This window comes from Balaenoptera borealis (assembly GCF_965194805.1).
Source record: "Balaenoptera borealis genome assembly, chromosome: 2".
In the NCBI taxonomy this organism is placed as follows: domain Eukaryota; kingdom Metazoa; phylum Chordata; class Mammalia; order Artiodactyla; family Balaenopteridae; genus Balaenoptera; species Balaenoptera borealis.
Window position 1 is genome coordinate 98,283,284 of NC_138867.1, and position 23,204 is coordinate 98,306,487.

Here is a 23,204-nt window from a genome sequence, read left to right on the forward strand (position 1 = left end):
TTTCACTCTGGGCTATTCATACATCAGCAGACCATCAGATGGCTTCCCCAGTTCTGGGGATCCTGTCAGAGCTAAGGGCATCGAATGGTAATTTTTCTGTTCTCCAGCTCCAAGGAGGCACACACAAAGCCAAAATACAGCCTCAAATGAATTTAAAGGCAGGAGTTTTTCCCTAGAAAAGGAAAGAGGAAGAACTCAGTGGGGGGTTGACTGATGTAGTATTCAAAGCAACTTGATATTGACTCAACATTTGGATTAAATAGATAAATCTTTGTTCACAGTAATGAGTTTATGACTGGTGTAGTCAAACCTTGTGTATAGATGCAGGGATGTTTCTAGAAGTTCTTTACAGTAGGGATTTAGGGATGGCAATCTGGTTTTGAATGAAATAAAAGGGGGTATTATTTCAATAAAATTTGTTTAACACTTCCTATAAGTTTTTGAAAAATATATTGTTCTTCATATTAAGCAATGGGAGAACAGGTCTCGAGCTTGGGCGGTTAGTTTGTACGCTGATGGGGCCAGTGCCGCAGCCCACGATGCCTTCTTCCACCAGCCACTCCTTGGTCCTCTCACTTAGTGACATTATTGGCTATTTTAGAATGTCTGACAAAGTCTGGGTTCATCCAAGTTTAACACAACTGATTTCTGGTTTGTAGCTTTACTTTTCAGTCAGTTTTCAATGATCTTATCTACCGGACATCAAACAAACATTCTAACTGAAATTTTCACAAAAATAACAGAATTGGACAATTGTGACATTAGGTAATCATAGCCCAAAGCTACATTGTTACATTGAGAATAAGCAACTATATTAAAACCAAATATGCAATTTAATCATTGTAAAAATCAAAGCAAGTCATGGCAACCATTTCAGAACTTATCTAGAAATCTATTAGTGGGAATTGTAAATATTGAAATATGGCATTTGATAGGTATAAATGAATTTTAGCAAATTAATTTGGCATCTCTACAATAAACTCTGTACACTTTGAAAATATTGCTCCTAAAATTATCAAGGAATAACTTGTCATTTAGGCAATGAAAAGAGCTAATTTTACTGAGTGTGTACTGCGGACAAATTTTTAACGATAGCTCATATTTACTGAGTGCTTACCATGTGCCCAGCACTATAGACTAGCATTTCATATATTTTCTCATTATCCAACATTTTGATAAGAAAATTGAAATACAGATAGCTTAAGCAACTTGACCAGAGTAATATATAAGAACTGAAGCCATAATTTAAACTTGGTCAGTGTGATTCCAGAATATTTTCTTGTAACCCTTATCCTAAGTGGAGAAAGAAACAATGTGAGTTTTTCAGAATGACGTGTTAATCAAATTGCGTTTAACAAAGAAACTCATAATCATATTATCATTTTGCCTGTATTTTTCAGCTTTAGCCATTGGGAGCTCTTTCAGTAGGGTCCTGTGTGATCAGCCCCGTCCTTGACACACCCTCCTTTTTTGTGATTTTGTTTTGAGCGCTTGCTTACTGTCTGGCATTATAAGGTGCCCCAGGTTCATGTCAGGTTCATCTCCTGCCCCAGTGTTAAAACCATCCCTTTCTTCTAGGAGCCCTGGTTCTTTTATTGTAGAGTGGTATTAAAACCAAGATCTGGGTAGTAGCTGTGACAGGTGTCATTGTCATAGCCCTTCTCAGCAGACAAAGCAAGAAATATCTGTGTGTATACTAACCCATGTATACTGACATATCTATACATATTTCTATATGTATCTGTCTGTATCTGTATTAAGCTAAACACAAGTTCATACTGTTTCCAACTCCGATTCAGAGGTTCTAGCCTTCTCCCCTTGTTTGTTTGTAACCTCCTGCTGCAACAGTGAGAAGCCTCGCTCCCACCATCAGCCATCCACTTACTTAATTGCTTAATTCCGGTATATATGTATAGTGTTTTGATATCACAGTATTTATTCCATCCTAGTATCCTCTGGCCTCCTAAATGATTTATTTTTAATTGCACACATTAGGATTCACTTTTTGTGAAAATACATAAAACTTTACAGCACAAATTCATAGTGTCAAGAATCCACCACTATAGTATCATGCAGAATATTTTCATAAACAAATTAATGAGGAGAACAGACAAATCTTTAGCATAGATGAATTTCAAATAATTATGTAGATAGTACACCCTCATGGAGATAGGGCGTAACTTCCTATTCCTTGAGTGTGGGCCGTACCTAGTGATTTCCTCCTCAAGAGTACAGTGTGGAAAGCGGGAGGGGGAGAGTGACTTTACAGTGGAGTCACCTGACAAACACTACCTTAGCCAGGTGATCCGTATCAGCATCAACAGTAAAATATCACATTGGTGGCATGTACCTTTGTCATGATGTGATGGGAATGGCCCTTTATCTCTGTGGCCTTTCTCCCCAAAACCCATAACCCCAGTCTAATCATGAGAAAAACATCAGATAATACCCAGTTGAGGGATATTCTGAAAAATATGTAATTAGTACTTCTCAAAATAGACAAGGTCATTAAAAACAAGGCAAACCGGGCTTCCCTGGTGGTGCAGTGGTTGAGAATCTTCCTGCCAATGCAGGGGACACAGGTTCGAGCCCTGGTCTGGGAAGATCCCACATGCCGCGGAGCAACTAGGCCCGTGAGCCACAACTACTGAGCCTGCGCGTCTGGAGCCTGTGCTCCGCAACAAGAGAGGCTGCGATAGTGAGAGGCCCGCGCACCGCGGTGAAGAGTGGCCCCCACTTGCCTCAACTAGAGAAAGTCCTCGCACAGAAACGAAGACCCAACACAGCCATAAATAAATAAATAAATAAATTTTTTAAAAAAACAAGGCAAATCTGAGAAATTGTTACAGTTTAGAGGAGCTTAAGGAGACAGGATGACCAAGTGCAATCTGGTATCCTGGATAAAGGACATTAGGTAAAAGGAAGAAAATATGAATAAAGTATGGAGTTTAGTTAATAATAATACTATATATTAGCTCATTAATTTTGATCAATGCACTGTACTTACGTAAGATGCTAACTATAGGGGAAAACAAGAGGGTAGTATCTGAGAACTCTACTTTCTTGAACTTTTCTGCAAATCTAAAACTATTCTAATATAAAAAGTGTATTTTAAAAAAGGAACATAAAAATGAAGAACAACATTTAAAGAAGCATAACTCTAGCACAGATTAACTTCTTACAAACGAAATAATTATGAATCAAAGTGGTGATGAGAAATCTCTTGGAAAGGGTAACTCTTTAAGATTCTAACTTAGAATTTGAGGAAAAATAGACATGAGCAAATTGGTGGCAAGAATTTGTTCCACATTGGAGATGAGTTTTGAGAAATGGATTGGATGAAATTTTTAAAATTTGCTAATAGTCAACATATATGAAAAAGACATCAAATGTAATGACCATCTCTATTTTCAGGACTATACAAATATTTGAAGTGTGTAATTGGCAAATAAGATTTAGACAAATCTAAGCTTCACAGGTTTCTGGAAAAAGATGATAGTGCTTTTCAGAGAAGATGTTAATGGATCGGCTGAACTCTGTTGGTACACTATAGTAAGTTCCTTGAAAAGGCCAAACATTGTGAAATTAGTTAAGGTGATTTTACTTCTCATTTTCTGGAGATTTCACTGAGTTCTAAGTAGAAAACTTATTGAAAGGTGCTAGCTTTTACATACCTTTAAAAACAAGGCCTTTTATAAAAACCCAAAGAATTTTTTCCCTTCTGGTAGTCATTATGATTCATATTCCTTTCTTCATCAATAGATGAATTCATGGGATATTTTATTTTCCTTCTTCATTAGGCAGAGATTGTCTGAAGTATTTCTGCTGGCAGACAATTAGAATTTGGTGGTGCCTCTTAAACTTGGATTTGCATCCTGCAGATAAGCAATTGTTCTTACACATTTCAACTGAGCAACCTTCTCCCCATTAATTACAATTTTACTATCAATTTCCTCAGAGTGAAAAAGAAAGGGCATAAGAAGTACTAAGTTGACACATGTGCCTTTTTGAAAGTTTCTCTTTTCATGACTGTTCAAAGTCCCAACTTTATGACAGTTGTGATTCTAAAAGAATCAGCACAAAGTGACAGTAATGCTTTTCATTAAAAAACTAAAAATAGAACTATCATATGACCCAGCAATCCCACTACTGGGCATATACCCTGAGAAAACCATAATGCAAAAAGAGACATGTACCACAATGTTCATTGCAGCACTATTTACAATAGCTAGGACATGGAAGCAACCTAAATGTCCATCAACAGATGAATGGATGAAGAAGAGGTGGCACATATATACAATGGAATATTACTCATCCATAAAAAGAAATGAAACTGAGTTATTTGTAGTGAAGTGGATGGACCTAGAGTCTGTCATACAGAGTGAAGTTAAGTCAGAAAGAGAAAAATAAATACCATATGCTAACTCATATATATATGGAATCTAAAAAAATGGTACCGATGAACCTAGTGGCAGGGCAGGAATAAAGTCACAGACATAGAGAACGGACTTGAGGACACAGGGAGGGGGAAGGGTTAGCTGGGACGAAGTGAGAGTAGCATTGACATATATACACTACCAAATCTAAAATAGATAGCTAGTGGGAAGCAGCAGCATAGCACAGGGAGATCAGCTCGGTGCTCTGCGATGACCTAGAGGGGTGGGATAGGGAGGATGGGAGGGAGGCTCAAGAGGGAGGGGATATGGGGACATATGTATGCATATGGCTGATTCACTTTGCTGTACAACAGAAACTAACACAGCATTGTGAAGCAATTATACTCCAGTAAAGATGTATTAAAAAAATAATGAGGGTTTGCTAACTTTTGGAAGAAGTCCTACAATGTATGAAAATATTAAATTCCAGCAAGGGGTCACATCCTACCTCCAGTTGATTATAAGACAGGCAGAGCTTATTCTGGATGGACAGAATTTTGGCAACCACTGCAGCCAATCCCTTAAAATGGCCACTAAACTTCCATCTCCTAGTTACTAATTTTTACACAGATTTTTGCTTAAATATAGCATTGTGAATGCACAGCTGCTGAGGATGTGCAAAACAGCCAAAACTGTACACATTGCAATCTGTGAGAGATTTTTTTTTTCCTTTCTTTTTATGTCTGGGGCGTTGTTTCAAACAATCATGTGGATGCTGTCTTTGGCAACCGGCCATGTTTCTCACACATTCATAAAGCAATTGGAACGGCAGTACCTGGCCACTGTTCACAGAGAGGCAGATAATATGAAACAGCTGCTCTTCTGTTGAAATCATTATCGAGTGTCAGGCTGAGATATGAGTGGGCTATGGTCTGAGGATCATCAACGAATAATGACAAAGTGGGTTTTCAAAGAAGTGATCGGAGCTTCCTCTTGCACGTTTGCACAGGAGCTGCCTCTGGGGAACTCAGGAAGAACCTTACATGTCAACTGGGGTTGCTGTCACATTGACTTTGGCACAAAATAGAACAGCCATATCCTTGTTAAGCAGGATATTCTACAGTGACTTTGGGGAGTTTATGGTTCCTAAGGAGTATAGTTTATAGTATATGTGTGACTGGAAACAGAGAAATCAGAATTTCCAAAGATTCATGGACCTGTGTAGTAACTACTCACTTTCCTGAAGATAAAAATCATTAACTACATCACTTGGTGGCAGTTTGGATGTGTGCATGTGCATGCATGTGTGTATGTGTGACACATACCATTCTATCTTCTATCTGTGGCATATTTAGCAAATAATTTAGTAAACATTCATTATACACCATCTCTATATATACTAGGCAGTGAACTAGAAAAGGAGCTACAAAAAGAATGAAGCATGGCCATGCCTGCCCATATGGAATGTATTTTAATGAGGGAGACAGAGTTTCACATAGCAATGTGAAAAAGTTATAAGAGAAGTATGAACATAGTTTATTCTTCCTTTTAAACTCCCAGAGTACCCACATTGCTCAGGAGATAGAAGAATGAAATAGCTTCAGAGAAAATAGCACTTCAGCTGTTTCTTAAAGAGTCAGTAGGTCACCAAGTTGAGCAGTTTGAGTAGAAGGAGAAGTGTGGTAGAAGATTTGGGGAGAGTGCTTCGAGGTCAGTAACATTACCTGCAGAGGAGGGGACAAAACCACAAAGAATGTTATTTGAGAATAGTAGGTTTGGAGCAAAAAGTGAGTATGAAGCAGAAAGAAGCTGAGATTTGAGAGGGGGATTGCCAACAGATTTTGAGTATTTGTACTGAGACGTTTGGATTTAACTACTGTCAGCCAGCCTGGCCCTATGTGTTCCTATGTAAATAATTCCCCAAATAAGATCTGTTGAAAAAAAAAAAAAAAGTTTTATTGGAGAATGCATTAGTAGAACTGTGACGGTATGTCCCCATCTTAGAGATTCACAATGCATATTAGGAAATAAAAACCTTGAGGGAGACTTACAATAAATAAAGCAGTTTATCTAGGCCGGAGGAGCCAATCAAAAGATTTAAAGGAAGGATGCATGCTAATAAGGCTTATTTTTAGGAGCGAATTCTACCAGCATTGTGGAAAATGAACTAAAGGCAGGAAGCCTGGGAGAAGGGAGCAATATTAATGAGTCCATAGGACAGTGATGAGACTCTGGGAAGAAGAAGTGACAATAGGGATGGAAAGCATTGGAAATATTTCTCAGGAAATATAAGATCTGCTCAATGAGAATGAAGGCGGATGTAGATACAATACCATGTTTTCCATTGGACCACAATAAGTTTGTAGAAGTAGTGTATTGCCTGATTGATTGTGTTAAAATGAGCTATCAAATTGAATATCTCTATGTTTCACACTGGGCTTGACATTTTAAAAATCTTATCTCATTTTTTCTTCAACAACAACCCCAGAGATTCTATGATGATAGCATTGGGATCTAGAACACACATTGGAGAAGAACTTGCCGCTAAAATGGGCACCTCATTGCAGATGCAGATGGTGGCCCCTACCCTACTTTGGGTAAGAGAGTCTTTTAACCCATATGTGGCCATGCTTTAAAGACTAGAAAGTTTGCTAATAGCAATGGGGAAAGATAGATGTTAGAAAATAGATGTTTGTAGTCAAATGTTTGCAATGCTGCCCTATTTTCAAAAAGGCCATTCAGCTAGTAGACTCAGCTCTTCACAACTTTTCCAAAAATCAGGATGAAGAATGGAGTCTTCTTAACAGCCAAACCCGATGACATAAAGGTCTTGTGCAAGTGTTTGTGCATCTAACTTAATGGACAATATTTTGGATTTTCACCAGGGCCCTAATTTCATTCATTTCAGACCTAATCATTAAGTAAGTTGTAATCTAGTTCCTCAGACTTTGGTGATGGAATGCACAGTCAGAGATGAGCAGTAAAGTGCAGCTACCAGAGCTGGCACAGGGAGAGAATAAAGTAATAAACACAGAGGGAGGGAGAGGCCGCCTGGGGATACCTAGGATAACCATTTCTGGAAGAAAAAAATATTTGAAGAAAAGAGCACATGCTAAGTAGCAAATTTAGGAAGGGAAGACACAAACAGCATGGTAAGAGTGAAGTGTCAAGGGCACTCTTTTACGTGTCTGTTTATTTCATGAAATGTATTAGGTGCCTTCGAGGTGCCAGCCTCTGTGCTTATGTCTGGGTGAACTGAAATATACGAGACATAAAACATGTAGGTGAAAATGCTGATCTGATCTTCCCTACTGAGGCTTTGCTGTAAAGACTTAAAAGGTAGCCTTTCCTTCTCACCAAGGAATTCTCTCCAACACCACACTTGAGGGGTTGCTGAAAAGAGAGTGAGTATCCCAGTGTACTGTATCTGAGTGTTGCCACAACTGCAGAGCATAACGGGGATCAGATTGCCCTATAGTTTAGGATATGCTGGAGCCTAGAATCATTCTTGTTGGATATTTGCCATAGTATGCAGTGATTGCTGGTGATTTCTGATAGCACAGACATTTTTTAAAATTTTTATTTATTTAAAAAAATTTTATTTTATATTGGAGTATAGTTGATTAACAATATTGTGTTAGTTTCAGGTGTACAGCAAAGTGATTCAGTTATACATACATCCATTCTTTAAAAAAATTTTTCCCATTTAGGTTATTACAGAGTATTGAACAGAGTTCCCTGTGCTATACAATAGTTCTTTGTTGGTTATCTATTTTAAATACAGCTGTGTGTACATGTCGATCCCAAACTCCCAATCTATCCCTCCCCTACACCCTTCCCCCCGGTAACCATAAGTTTGTTCTCTGAGTCCGTGAGTCTGTTTCTGTTTTGTAAATAAGTTCATTCATATCATTTTTTAAGATTCTGCATATAAGTGGAATCATATGGTACTGTCTGTCTTTCTCTGTCTGACTTACTACACTTAGTATGATAATCTCCAGGTCCATTCATGTTGCTGCAAATGGCATTATCTTATTCTTTTTTTATGGCTGAGTAACATTCCATTGTATATATGTACCACATCTTCTTTATCCATTCATCTGTTGGTGGACATTTTGGTTGCTTCCATGTTTTGGCTATTGTAAACAGCACTGCATTGAACATTGGAGTGCGTGTATCTTTTTGAACTATGTTTTTCTCCAGATATATGCCCAGGAATGGGATTGCTGTATCATATGGTAGCTCTATTTTTAGTTTTTTAAGGAACCACCTTACTGCTCTCCATAGTGGCTGTACCAATTTACATTCCCATCAACAGCATAGGAGGGTTCCCTTTTCTCAACACCCTCACCAGCATTTATTGTTTGTAGATTTTTTGATGATGGCCATTCTAACTGGCGTGAGGTGATACCTCATTGTAGTTTTGATTTGCATTTCTCTAATAGTTAGCAATGCTGAACAACTTTTCATGTGCCTCTTGGTCATCTGTATGTCTTCTTTGGAGAAATGTCTATTTAGGTCTTCTGCCCATTTTTTATTGGGTTGTTTCTTAGATATTGAGCCACATGAGTTATTTGTAAATTTTGGAGATTAATTCCTTGGCATTCTCATCGTTTGCAAATATTTTATCCCATTCTGTGAGTTGGATTTTTGTTTATGGTTTCCTTTGCTGTGCAAAAGCTTTTAAAGTTTAATTAGGTCCCATTTGTTTATTTTTGGTTTTATTTCCACTACTCTAGGAGACGGATTGGAAAAGATACTGCTGTGATTTGTGTCAAAGAGTGTTCTGCCTGTGTTTTCCTCTAAGAGTTTTATAGTATCTGGTCTTATATTGAGGTCTTTAATCCATTTTGAGTTTATTTAAAACCTTAATGGATTGACTCCTGTTAGCCTGGAATCACTCGCATTCCCTCTGCATTTTGGAGCAATATTTCCTGGAATCCACTTCTTTGTAAGACTAACTACCAAAAGATATGGAAAGTGGAAGTGAATGGTCATTAACCTTAGGAGGTGCTTATAGCCAGGTGAATGTAGACAGATAGGAGAATACTAGAGGTTTCCTAGAGAGATTTGCTTATTTCTTGATGATACATTGCTAAATAAATAACACTCTAAAGTGTACTAGTTAAAGATAATTGTCTAAAGATGCAGTTAACTATAAAGAGTTGCTTATTATAAAACAGCTGCACAGACAGTAAAACTATATTCTGGTAATTGAATTCAGGACATCACTTCTGTGCTAGGATTAACACAGAGATGAAACATTCAATGAATTTATAACAGCATTATAGACAATGTCTCTTTCTCAGGTTCCAACAGAGAGCTAGAGAAGAAGATGAGCTCCTCAATCAAGAATACCCTTAGTTTTTGCTTTCTTTGATATCAGGTCAATAATTCCAATTTTGACAGAAATTAAGACATTTCACCCACGGACAAGGAGTCTTTCCATGCTCACAGTATAATGAAAAAACTGATTGTAGTTTAAGCGACCATTCACACAGCCTCAGTTTATCATCCTAAAGACTAGGAAGGTATAAGCCAGGTGTTTTTGTAGATGGTAGAGGCAGGGGGAGAAGAATGAAAGTAATCAGATGAGAAGCACCAAAGACAAACTCACTCCCTTCTTAATATTTCAGAGAGGGCTGGCCTAAACACAGTCATGATAGCAAGGTCACCATGCAAAAAGACCGACCATTTTCTACCACATCTATGCAGACACCATTAACTGACTTAAATAAACTCACCTCCAAGAGGAATGAAGTTAATTCTATTCATGATGAGAAATATTGAAGGATTTATAATCACAAAATTTGAAAAACATAAGCATTTTAATATGGGTGTCTGAAAGAAAATCATAGAATAGGTTTTTCACCCAACGTGACTGTTTTCCTTGGGGTCATAGCTTTATGGTCTTTGAACTGATTAGATGAATGCTGATCTTCACGGTAATCCTACTTTAAAATGTCAAACTAGGATCAACAGGCTAACTGTCTTGTTTGAGAGACTCATTCATGGTAACATTTTATAGCATAAAGATGAAGCAGCTAACAAGTCACTAATGGCAAGCTATGTGTATTCAAAAGACATACCAAAACACTAAACTGAATTTTTTTAATGGCAAAGAAATAAGAAAAACTTTCATACCTGGGTCATTTCCTCTGCATGAAAAGAACCCTTCTGTAGGACCTTGCCAGAGAAAACACATTTTTATTCACATGCAGAAAAGGGTTCTGTGGCCATGGAGCTGAATCAGAATTTTGAGTAATTCCAAAACACAATTTTTTTTTTTTTTTCTCTGCCTTTCCATTTTCTACTCCATCTATGAATCCATTTATGTCGAAGCTGAAGAAAGATTTGAAATCATTCCCCAAATCCTTAAATGCCTCCATCTGAATCGACATCAGTGAAAGACATAGTACCTGATGTGAATATTGTCCAGCCGGGAGTCCTGTGTTTCCTTCGGTCACACTAGCCAAAGGAAAGTTGGTCCAGGCCCTTCTCTTCCCAACTGCTAACACATAATGCGTGTTTTAATACCCTGAGACATAAACCTCACCTCCCTCTCTCCACGATGTAAGTCCTTGGCTCTTTCTTTCAAGGATGAATCCTGAAGGATTTCGGGAGCTAATTGTCACAGCATTTACAAGTCTAATCACAATGATAAAGAGGGAGTGTTTGGCCTTTACAGTTTTCTAAAGTGCATATACTGAAAGCATGAAATATTGTTTCACGAATGCCAAAGAGCAGACGCTTGTTCTTTACACTTGATTCAAATGAGGTCTTTTGAGATCTAATGCTTATTTTGGAAGATTAATGCAGGCTATAATCAATACAGTCAAACTTCAGCACTTTAGTGTATTTAATGCTGAAAGTCCAGGAGAGAAAAAGAATAATTGGACATTTAAAAATACAGAGTAGGGGGCTTCCCTGGTGGCGCAGTGGTTGAGAATCTGCCTGCCAATGCAGGGGACGTGGGTTCGAGCCCTGGTCTGGGAAGATCCCACATGCCGCGGAGCAACTGGGCCCGTGAGCCACAATTACTGAGCCTGCGCGTCTGGAGCCTGTGCTCCGCAACAAGAGAGGCTGCGATAGTGAGAGCCCGCGCACCGCGATGAAGAGTGGTCCCCTCTCGCCGCAACTAGAGAAAGCCATCGCACAGAAACGAAGACCCAACACAGCCAAAAATAAAATTAATTAATTAATTAAAAAAAAAAAAACAGAGTAGGTAATAATGCTTTTTGACAGTCATGGTGCTGATCACCAACTAAAATGGCTTGATAAAAATAGACCATTTCACTTGAAGTTTCAGATAATTCTCAGTTCCTATGAGAAATATTGGCACAAGGAATACCCCCCTTCCCGTCTCCACTGATATGGGTAGCCGATGTGTTTACAGTTACCTATAAAGTATAATCCCATGCAGATATCTTATGTTTTTATTGGTGTGTTTTGCTGTCTCTATGATCACCATCAACCTTTCAGTCTGCAGTAAAAACAGGCTACAGTAGAGGTGGACAATGTGATCACCATCAACCTTTCAGTCTGCAGTAAAAACAGGCTACAATACAGAGGTGGACAACGTGATCACCATCAACCTTTCAGTCTGCAGTAAAAACAGGCTACAATACAGAGGTGGACAACGTGATCACCATCAACCTTTCAGTCTGCAGTAAAAACAGGCTACAATACAGAGGTGGACAATGTGACCACCATCAACCTTTCAGTCTGCAGTAAAAACAGGCTACAATACAGAGGTAGACAATGATCAGGAAACAGTAACAGACACGTTGTAAATCTATCAAACTTCAAACTTTTGAACCAAATGTTTATTAATTTAGAAATCCCATTTCCCCAACATGCTACACAGAGACTGGCTGCATTAGGCCTGAGAGATCTGCAAATACATGTCACACCTAAGAAAACTTTAAGTACATCTTGAGTTTGTGGAAAGTCTTCAAGAAAGCAGGGACAGCAGTGCAGGTCAGAGGAAGTGTTGATCTTTGGCGTCTGGCATCCCAGCTTTGACTCCTACCGTGATCCAAGTATATATGTGATCTTGGGCAAGTTGTTGTTCTTCAGTGAGCATCTGTGTCCACATCTGTAAAATGAGAATAATAACACCTAACTTTTGATGACAGTTTGTGAGCATTCAGATAGGTGAAGAATAAAAAGCACCTGGCTTAATAAATGGTAGTTGATTGAAGTATTATAATTTTTCTATGAAAATAGCTTCTAAGTTTTAAGGAGAAAAATCTATTCTCTCCCTACCCTCATCCATTCATCTCCCCCTGCCTCTGAGGAAAAAAAGTTATCTCATTAGAGGCAAAACCAGTAGATCTCACAGGAATGGGTAGATTTACGCTTACTACTGTGCTCTGTGTTAACGTCTGTCTCTTATTTAGGACCCTAGATGGTCATCCTCTACAGAAAGGGAAATTCTCAATGATATATAAATAAGTCTAGTCCTCCACTGAGAGCAGCAAATTCCCTGCTTGAAAGATTACCTTGGCTTCTAACAAAAATATGCATGCTGCTAGTTTCTTTCCATAGCACTCCCCCTACCCGAGAGAATATTTATCATCTTTAAAACAAAGTTGCTGTGAGTTACTGGGTCCATCCTACCACTGAGCCTTGGAGAACACTCCAAAACCACTTGCAGTTGCAGGGGTACACCACAGGCTTTTAACTAACATTTTTTAAGGCCATGAGCCAAGAGCCAGATCCGACTGATATCAAGAAGTCTAAACAATTCCACACCAACATGCCCACACTTCTGTTTCAATAATCACACGAGGTTCTCCTCATCTTAGCAATAATGGGGTTTTGTGAGGCTCTCTGCCCCAGACCACTCTTGTGCCACATGTCATAGGTCACCTAATGACATTTCATCATTCAATTTTAATAGAAAAATTGCAGAATGCAATTCAAATATATTTTCCTGGACAGTTCCAAAGCACTTCTGTCTTAGCTAGGCTGCCAGATAAAAGAATAACTTCAGAAAATTGCTCTCTTTCTCTCCACTTTTTTAAAAAGTTAAAACCTTTTGGGGTTTATTTCCACTTTTATGTATGTTCAGTATTTTAAATGTTCATTGGATATAAGCTTTAAAACATTTTGCAAATCATTTATCAGCTCAGTAACTGTACAAAATCTGAAATGCTCTAACACTTTGTGATTCTATGTATCCCAAGCTTAACTACTGGATTACTTTTATTGAAAGAAGTTGTACATGTTTAGACTTGGTGTGGGTCTGCTACCCTGATCCAATGAGACCCTTCCAATTGGAAAGTTATTGGAGTTTTGACATGACTGACACAAGTTTTTAATAAGGCATCCTGTAAGGAGTATTAATATTTAAAATAGCTCTGATTTCTAAGTGCAAGAACTTCCATCTATGGCAGTTAGCTGGGAATGATTGCATATATATTGAAATTACCCTGAATTGCGGAATAACTACAAAGGCCAATTTCAATTGGTTTTCAAATTTTCCTATTAATGTAAGTACAGAGGTTAAAAATGGTATGACGTATTTGTTTTTGAATGTCTTCAGCTGACCATAAAACATTAATAATTTCTAGTGAAAAGTCTTTCAGTGTGTTATATAACCAAGCAAATAAATAGCCTTGGGATCTTGGGAGTTGACTTAAACCATCATTATGTTTTAAGTAAAACCTACTTTTGCTATTGTCTTTAAAATTAAACAATGACCATATTTTACCAAAGGTAAATGTTTTAAAATTATTAATTTTTCCCAGTTAGCTTTAGAACACTTCAATCACTATAAAAATCTTACTGACACCTTAACCATAAAATATATATTTTGTAAAATGATTTCTTCCTGATAAATTGATAAAACATTTAAAACTTAATGTTCCATCTAGTTTCAACAAATGAAATGAAATGTATGGAGAAGCAGAAAAGAGCTACATATTGAAATTTCCAGAAGGGAAAACATACATCATTTTCTTCTGACTCAGTAGATGCAGAACTCAGCCACTGACTTAAGAAAATAATAGTTTATCAGAGTGGGTGTGGAAGAGCATTTGTGACTTGTTGGGTTTAGAGTCAGGAGGTCATACACATCTGCTCCCAAAATGACTAACATACCTCATTTTAAAAAGCAAGCATGCCTAGTGCTAATAAATAAATCAATTCACAGAAAACGCCAGAAGAGGGGATGAGAGTCTGGCAATTCACAACGTTTTCGGAACGCCTTTGCCAGGTAAACTGTTGCTATGGCCAGGCTTCTAAGAGTGGCAGCCATGAGAAGGGAACAGAGCTTCTCAGGCATTTCATCCTCAGTTCTCAATTTAAGGCAATGAGTGAAATTCAGCAGAAAACTGCATTGACTGAATTTGGGATGCATACACACTTGATCTTTTTGGTTAACTTAATTGTGCTAATCATCAAAGTAAGGAAGATTAAATAAGAATAATGCAAGATTTCTTTTTTTAAAAAATCCTCAAAAACAAAGCTTTAGTATAAACCTCATTAACATTCTTTACTCATTCTTTATTCTTTATACTGAAAGTCAAGAAGGTATGATTTTCTCATAAAGTTAATTTAGAAAAAATCACATACAAATCCCCTCCCCCCAAATTACAATTGAAATTGAATTGCTAAATATTTAAGGATTTCTCTATCACAGATTCTCTAAATCTATATCCAGAATTTGGCAGGATACAGCATGTAAACAATAAGTTACCTATGTCTGAATTCTTGGCCTGAAGTTATTTAATGGACAGTTGCTTGGGCTTTTTTTAGTCTGGTTGTTGAAATTTCAAATGTAAAGATTAGCTCACTTTGTTATCCTGAGAAATATCATTGGATATGTAAAGACTAATTAGTGGAGGGAAAACAAAGCAAGAAATGTTTACAATGGCCTATAGAAAGAAAGTATCAAAAACAACCGAGTTCTTGCCAGAGAAGTATTTGGCAAATTAAAGAATTTCTATATCTTAAGTGTAACTTAAGCTAAATTTTAGTAATTAATTTGTTGGGTAAATATTCACTTTATCATGTTTTATGTAAATTTACTCCACTAGCTTTTTTTGTATTATCTACTTTTCAATATCCACTATCGCCCATATTCTCAGCTCTACATATCAGAATACAGGATGTTAACTGCAAAATAAAAGTCAGAAGATAGACTTATTGAGAATTAAAATGAAGTTATGTGAAGTGTCAGAGTATTTTCTTCAAAATGATCATACATTTTGGATATTTATAATAACACTGATTTGAAATGCTTATTTCTGTTGTTTTCAAAGGAAAATCAGCAGTTAGCTGATATTGGATCAGAAAATGGAAAATGGTTTCTGTGATTATCTTTTTAGATATATATGTGTGTGTGTGTATACATATATGTATATATATATAGACATAAATAAAGCATGTTGGTCCTGATGGAGGATATTTATTCTCTAAGCTTCACATCTGTTATGTGATCAGAGTTACCATTAGTGAAGCGAGGATTGACCATGGAGCTGTGTTTGCCATCTCGGAATGCAGTAGTTCAGGCATGAAACTAATTCTAGGTGATGGCAATGTTAACAGAGAAGGACACTGAAGAACCTTAAGGTTCACAACAACAACAGCAAAAATTCAAAATAATTATAGAGGCTCTCCCCACAAATATCTGACTTCAGATCTCTAGGACTAACTTATTAAGAAAGGCCTATTCTGATTCTCAGTTTCACAAAAACACTCTGAAAATTTACTTTTCTTAACTAATTTTAACAGAAATAAAACCAGTATTTGATATATTTTTGTGTGACAAAGATCATTGCTGATTGAATAATGGTCATATTGTGAGTTTGAATTCCCTAGGATGACCTTATGAATGTGTTCATATCCAGACAGCTCTTTCCACTGAGAAGACTGGACCAAAATAGGGAGGACTAGGTGCTGATCTTCTCAGCTGGTTCATTAATCTAGTCATTCTCCAAACCAATACATGGATATGAGGAGGACTAGAGGTCATCAAATACTGATGATTGATCAAAATTAGTAAAGTGAAAGATCTCAAACTAAAAGAAACCAGAGTGTGTATATGTATAGATGATAGACAGATGATAGATAGATGGATAGATAGAGATATAGTTGGTCTATTTTTTTCTTTGTTTGTTTCATTTTCACTGAACTTGGGGGAATGATGTCCCCTAAAATTCCATTTCCCAGTTACCGGCATACCTAACAGAGCCCTAAAACATATTTATTGGATTCTTAAATTAAACTGAGAGGTATTCCTTGTTACATAAAAACTCCTGCATTTAATGTCCTTTACAAATTTCCTGAAAGATATTCTCTTTTAAAATGCTTAATAATCATGGAAAATGTGTGTGTGTGTGTGGGTATGAGTGTTTATATATGTGCATAATAGAATAATGATATAAAATTCACAATAGTGCTTACTTCTGGAGAGAGGTTGTTAAGTGATTGAACTAATTCCATACTAGTTGGTAAGTAGGTGCTACTCTAGCTCCTGGGAGTATCCTCTTTCCCCTGCCTCCCTACATCCCTCATCGGTATCTCCCCTACCCAGCTCTCTTCAGCATCCAGGCACCGAAGTGTTGCCCACTTTCACATAGCAAGGGGTCTCCAAAGCCAACTCCAGAAGTTTGGCAAGCATCAGTTCTCTTTGTCTGTCTCTCTGTTTTCCTGTTGTTAGGTAATTTGTTTATTATTTGCTATTGTTTTATTTCTTGGGTTGAGTTATGGATTTATGGGTGTTGATTACATAATGAATTAAACATACATCAACTAAAAGAAGGGGAAGAGGTCAAAAAGACAGGAGGACAAGTGACTTGAGTATCCTTCTGTGTTTGTGACAGTTTTTCCTGAGCTTTGTGACTTATAGCATAATACACTTCAGTTCCTTTTTCTCCTCTGCTTCTAACTGGGGCCCAGCCAGGAAATTTATCCTACATGTTTTCCTGGGAGACGTAATCCTGACTGACATCATCAATACTGGAAGCACTGCCCAGGGAGTGAGAGTCAATATTAATTATTATTACTTATCGAGCATTGACTGCATACTTCTTATTGCCTAAAACACAGGAGACAAGGTCTCTGGCCTGAGGGTGTACAAAAACCTTCAATTAGTGAGACAGGAGAGTCTAACTAAGTTAAGTTGTGTTCTCTCTACTGGCTGCCTAGCTGTTTCTACTCACATAATGGTGAAACATGACCAGATCATTACATTAATCCCTGCTAGAGATCTTGCTCAAAGAGTTATGGTTTTTGTTGCTTTTGGTTTTGACTTTTATCATCTATTTGCCTGGCTTTAATGCATTTCTACACCCTTACATATAGGCAGCTTTTTAAATGATGCTAATTCAGGAATTCTAAATGATCCATGGTTCCACTCTATCTCCAATAAAAATGTTTGCCAACATTTGATTCTAACTATGTTTCTGAGAATATACTGAGTAGTTTACATGTATTATTTTATCTAATGTTCACTAATTTTTAAAAACCTGAGTATAAGAGTAAGAGTTTGTAAGAATAAGAACATATAAATGGTTTGAAACAGTAGGGATAAGAAAAAAGCAGAGTCGTTTTTAGGAAGAAATTTTTCACTTTGTTAATAGGCATATTTAGATATGAAAAGTGAATTTTCTCACTTGCCCAACAGTCTGAGAATTGTCTCTGAGAGAGTTTGTAAGTATAGTGTTCTGCTGGTGGAAGTAAACAGTAATCTGGAAGTTTTTATCCAGAAACTGGAGAATCTAACCACTGAGATACTTTAAATTTGAAAATAGAGATATGAGGAAAAGAAAAGGAGATGTCCCACAAAAGCACTGGAGGCTGGGGCCCAACTGAAGGCAAGGCCATCTAGAAATTCCCCAAGGCAGGGAATAGGGAAGAAGTTTTTCAGGACAATGATACCTGATATTCTATTTTAATCTATTCTACGTGTTGAGTTATAACTCAGTCCTCTCTGCTAACCCAAACTTTGAGTAAAACCTATTATATACTCCTGCTGCCAGTGGCACTTCTGTAGAATGAATAGAAGTGTGGAATAGGTGGAATTTCTAAAATGACCCTTCAGTGATGTCCTAACTTAATCTACAGAACCTGCTTATGCATCAAGATATCACCCCTGTGCTTATATTATATCATCTAGTTGCTCTTGAGGTGGGGAGATTATCCAGGTCAATCTGATCTAATCACATGAGTCCATAAAAGGAGAGAGCTTTCTCTGACTGGTAGCAGAAAAGAGAGTCAGAGAGACATGGAGCCTGAAAAGGACTCACACCATTGTTTCTTTGAAGATGAATGAAGTCAAGTGAGAAGGACTGTGATGGCCTTGAGAAATTGAGAGAGGCCCCTGGCTGATAGCCAACAAGGAAACTGAGACCTTAGTCCTACAACTGCAAAGAACTGAATTCTGCCAACATAAATGATCTTGAAAGTGGATTCTTTCCCAGAGACTCCAGCCAGCACCATGATTTTAGCCCTGAGCATAGAATCCAGTCTAGCTTACTCAAGTCTGCACATCTGTGAGCTAATAAATGGGTGTTGTTTTAAGCCATCAACTTTGTGGTAATTTGTTATACAGAAATAGAAAACTAATATGAGTCATAATAATGATCGGCCAAAAAAAAAAAAAAAGAATGGACATAGAAAAGTAATCAAGAGATAAGACAGCATAAAAGAGGAATAGGATAGAGAAGAAAGATGGAGAGAGATGTGTAAGCTGCATTAGGAGGGCTCAAGGTTTCCCACAGTAGAATGAATGCTTATTCATTCTATTTAAATATCAAATGAGTGTGAACACCTGCCTAGTGTTCATATTTGGGGGAATAGCCTGTGGAAAAGATATAAAGTTATTGACTTCATTTTATGAAAGTATTGGAAAGTGGGGATTTTAGTGACCTGGGGCATGAGGGAAGGTAGAATATATAAAACTAACTGGGGTGAATATATAAAACTGTGTTTATCCTACTTTGAAGCAATCTTTTTTTTCACTTGGAAATTGTGGAAATTGAAAGAGTAAAAACTATAAACTGTAGTTTGCCATCTCATATTTCAGAGATATGAAATATCTCCAAGATCAAGTAAAGTATCAAGTAAACCTACATGTAAAAGTAGGCTCTTGATTGTAATGATATTACAGTTGCAATTGGATGACATTAAGACCAGAATATCAAAGATTAGAATACCTATCTATCTATCTATCTATCTATCTATCTATCTATCTATCTATCTATCTATCTATCTATTTTCTGAAGACTGCCGGTTAAACATGGAACACTCATCACACATATTCACTGCTAATCCCATCAGAATCTCTACTAAAATGTCAGTTAAAGGATTTTTGAAAAGTAAAAACCTGAAAGTACAAAGAAAACAGGAGAGACAAATACAGCAACGCAATGTTGGAAACCAGAAAACATTTGGATGGATGTTATTGACTTATAGGTGGTAATGCAGATCAGAAAAAACTGTAAACCAGCAATGGGGGAGGCCAGCTCCAAGCTCATTTGTGATATAGAGCCCTGGAAAGGCTCAGGATTGAAGGCACCAGGTACAGCTGATATTAGCGGAATAGGTCATGCTGAAAACAGGTGTACTGGTTGAATGCCTCTGAGACCATATCCCACACTCTGTAAAGTTGCTTGCTCCCCACTACCCTTCACAGCCGAAGACTGGAAATTTACTTTCTGGGGATTGGTAGAAACACTTTAATCCCGAGAACACAAGTTACAGGTGAGGATGGGATATCATAATGAAAACAGGGATTTATTAAAAGACCACATTAAGTGGCCATGTCTCTGGTCCCCTTCTTTCACTAGACAAAACCTTGGCACTCAAGTTTATAGCCCATAGCAGGAGATTCGAACAGGGGTTGGAAACCATGGCCTGCTGACTGTTTACATAATAGTAAAGTCTTATTTCAACACAGCCACATCCTTCATTTTGTATTGTCTATGTCTGTTTCTGTGCTACCATGACAGAATTGAATAGTCACAGCAAAGACTATCTAACTGATAAAGTATAAAATATTTGCTCTCTGGACTTCTATAGAAAAAGTTTGCTTATCTCTGGACTAAAGACTTTTCTAGGAAACTGACTGGGACAAGAGACAAAATCTATAGATGCCAGTAATTAGAGTTTCCAAATGAAATGGCTAAACAAGTTTATTCTACAATAAAGCCACCAGTGGACAAAGCCCACCTATGCAAATAGAATTTGTAAACATCTTTGCAGTGCTTCACTTCCTGTTAAATATAAAGGAACAGTCACGGATTACAAGACATTAAAACAAAGCTTTTAACATGAAATACAAAGGTTAGAAAAAAAAACAAAAGCAAAAGAAAGAAATCAGAAAAGAGACAGTCATTGAAGACAGCAGAAGAAAACTACGTGCCCGCCCCAAAAAGAAAAAAATATGTAATAGTCTTAGAAACTAACTTGCATCCATTAAACAAGAACAGGAGCTATACCTGCAAAAAGAGTACTTTGATAAGAAAAATTCCCTTGAAAATGAATACACAAAACAATACAACAACTAAGATCAGAAGAAATTCTGGAAGACAAAGTTTAAAAAAATCTAGGAAGTAGAACAACAAAAAGAAGAAAGTGTCAAATAACTAATTTCAGAAGGTAACGAAAACAGAAACACTAATGATTTCAGATTGAGAGGAGAAACTGAGTGCTCAGCACAATGTAAAAGAAAAAAAAACATATTTTGTCTAGACTCTGATACAATAACCAATTAATCAGAAAGTCTCAGCTTTCCCAACTGAGCAAAGTTTATATAATACAGAGTTTGGAAAAACACTAATATTAGGTCGATATGACCAATTTTTTTGTAGTCATCTGATTGTAGATGTGTTATTTGTTGCAAGCTCAGTTTCTTTTTCAAAATAAAATAGTTGCTTCACAACTACTCCAGTTGCTCATCGATCCACCTGACATTTTAGGACATTCAACGATAGCACTGTCTCTATGAGGCATTACAGTTGCTTGGTCCCAAGTCTAAAGTGCCAAAAATGATCCAGAAGAGTCCATTTGACCAAAAAAGTACTTTCATGGGAATTTATCTCAAAAGTGCTATGACAAACATGAATACTCTTCTTTTTGTACCCCACAGAGATACAATTCAAAACATAATATTTAGTTAATTTTTTAAGGGTCATATTTTACTAGGCTTATCTATAGTAATGGAGACCTTCTCAAAACCAAATTGGAAGTGTGAGTTGTTTGCATAAGCGCTCATTGTCTGTCTCTTAGAAGGTAATCAATCAGAATTTTAAAATTCAATTTAATTGAAAAACAAAAGAATTGTATTCATATCTTTAAGTACAATAAGAAATAAAATAATGTGTTCACATTATTTCCACCTCAGTTATGGCTTAAAACTGATTTCAAAATGTCTCCAAAGTTAGACTTGAGGACTTTGTAAACACTACCACTTTAACATGCTTCTTAAAATTAATCCATAAATATCTGCTTATACCAGTTCATAGCCTTTTGTCTTAACATTAATGGCTCTACACCTTCAAAGGCAAAAAGACAAGAAATTTGAGAATAAATCTTGTAATCTCCTTTTAAACCTCTCCTTACATCTATTCAGTTTTCAAGTCCTGTTCCATGACAGTGTCTCTCCTGTCCACTCCTTCCCCTCCATGGCTCTAGTTACTATTTCAGGTCAGGCTGCAGTCACTTTATTGCTAAGCTAGTACAGTAGGAAGCTGAGAGGTCTCTGTGTTTTGAGCCTCTAATCTAGTAAATCCTACAAGGTAATTGTACGGAGTCACTCCTTTCCTGAAAACCTTTTTGGCAGTTTCTAGGGCTTTCAAAAAAGTTCTAAACTCATTATTATGGTAGTCAATAACCAAGTGTTCTGCCGTCAATATCTAATTCTGGCTCCACTGTATATGTAAACACAAATAAACATACACACACACACACACACACACGAGTCAACTGAGACCTCTTAATGTTAACTGACCTTCCCTCGCCCTTCCCCATATGACTTTTTCTCCTAGAGAGCTCTCCTCCATTTTTTTTTACATTCAGCCATCTTACCAAAGCCATGATACAGTGTTGAGATTGGAAATTGTATGTAGGTCAAATATGGCTTTAGGTATATTTTTTAAAAAACTGATTGTTTTTGTGTTTGTATATATACACACTTACACATATATGAGTTTATATAAATAATACAATCAGTTTGTATATTATATATAATTTTACAAATTATATATAGATGTATAACTTATGTTTACATATATATATAATTTTTCAAAATTTGAAAGGATGGAGATTGCACCTAAAAATCCAGAGTTGTGGCTTCTCTTGAGAAATCAGAAGCCTTTGCCACATAAGGATTATAATTAGCCAAAACTAAGGAAAGGTTTTCCCTTTAAAAAGAACACACACTCTCCCTTTTTCCTTAGTCTCTGCCACTTCCCTTTCTCTTAGAAATGGCTTACCCACTTTGTTCATTTATGTCACTCTCCTGTCCCCTGTAGACCCTTATGTTGGTAACCCCTGGTTCAGATGTACTCCTCCTTGAAAACATCTCTGATTATTCCATTCACATGAGATCTCTACTTTCTCTGCACTTCTGTAGATTTAAAAAATACTTCTCTATGTCCTTTATATTAACAATGAAACAGAGAAATAAATTCAATCTACAACAAAAAGCAACATTAGAAGTCTTTCTCCACTAATGCTTTTTAAACTCCTTGGAGAGTTGAAGTCTCACTTGATATTTTTCCTCCCAAAGAGTTTAGCACAAAGCACAAGTATTTAGCAACTATTTTTTCAAGAGGGTGAATGAGTAAATAATTGGTTCCCTAAAATACATTTTCA

General features: G+C 36.9%; 1 long non-coding RNA gene across 1 annotated transcript; it reads right to left on the minus strand.

Moving 5' to 3' along the window:
• Window positions 1-296: 296 nt before the first annotated feature.
• Window positions 297-19,553, minus strand: LOC309623385. Its single transcript, XR_014241346.1, has 2 exons — window positions 11,911-19,553; window positions 297-11,851 (listed from the first exon to the last, which is right to left on the minus strand). It is a non-coding gene; the product is annotated as an uncharacterized lncRNA (long non-coding RNA).
• Window positions 19,554-23,204: the final 3,651 nt, after the last annotated feature.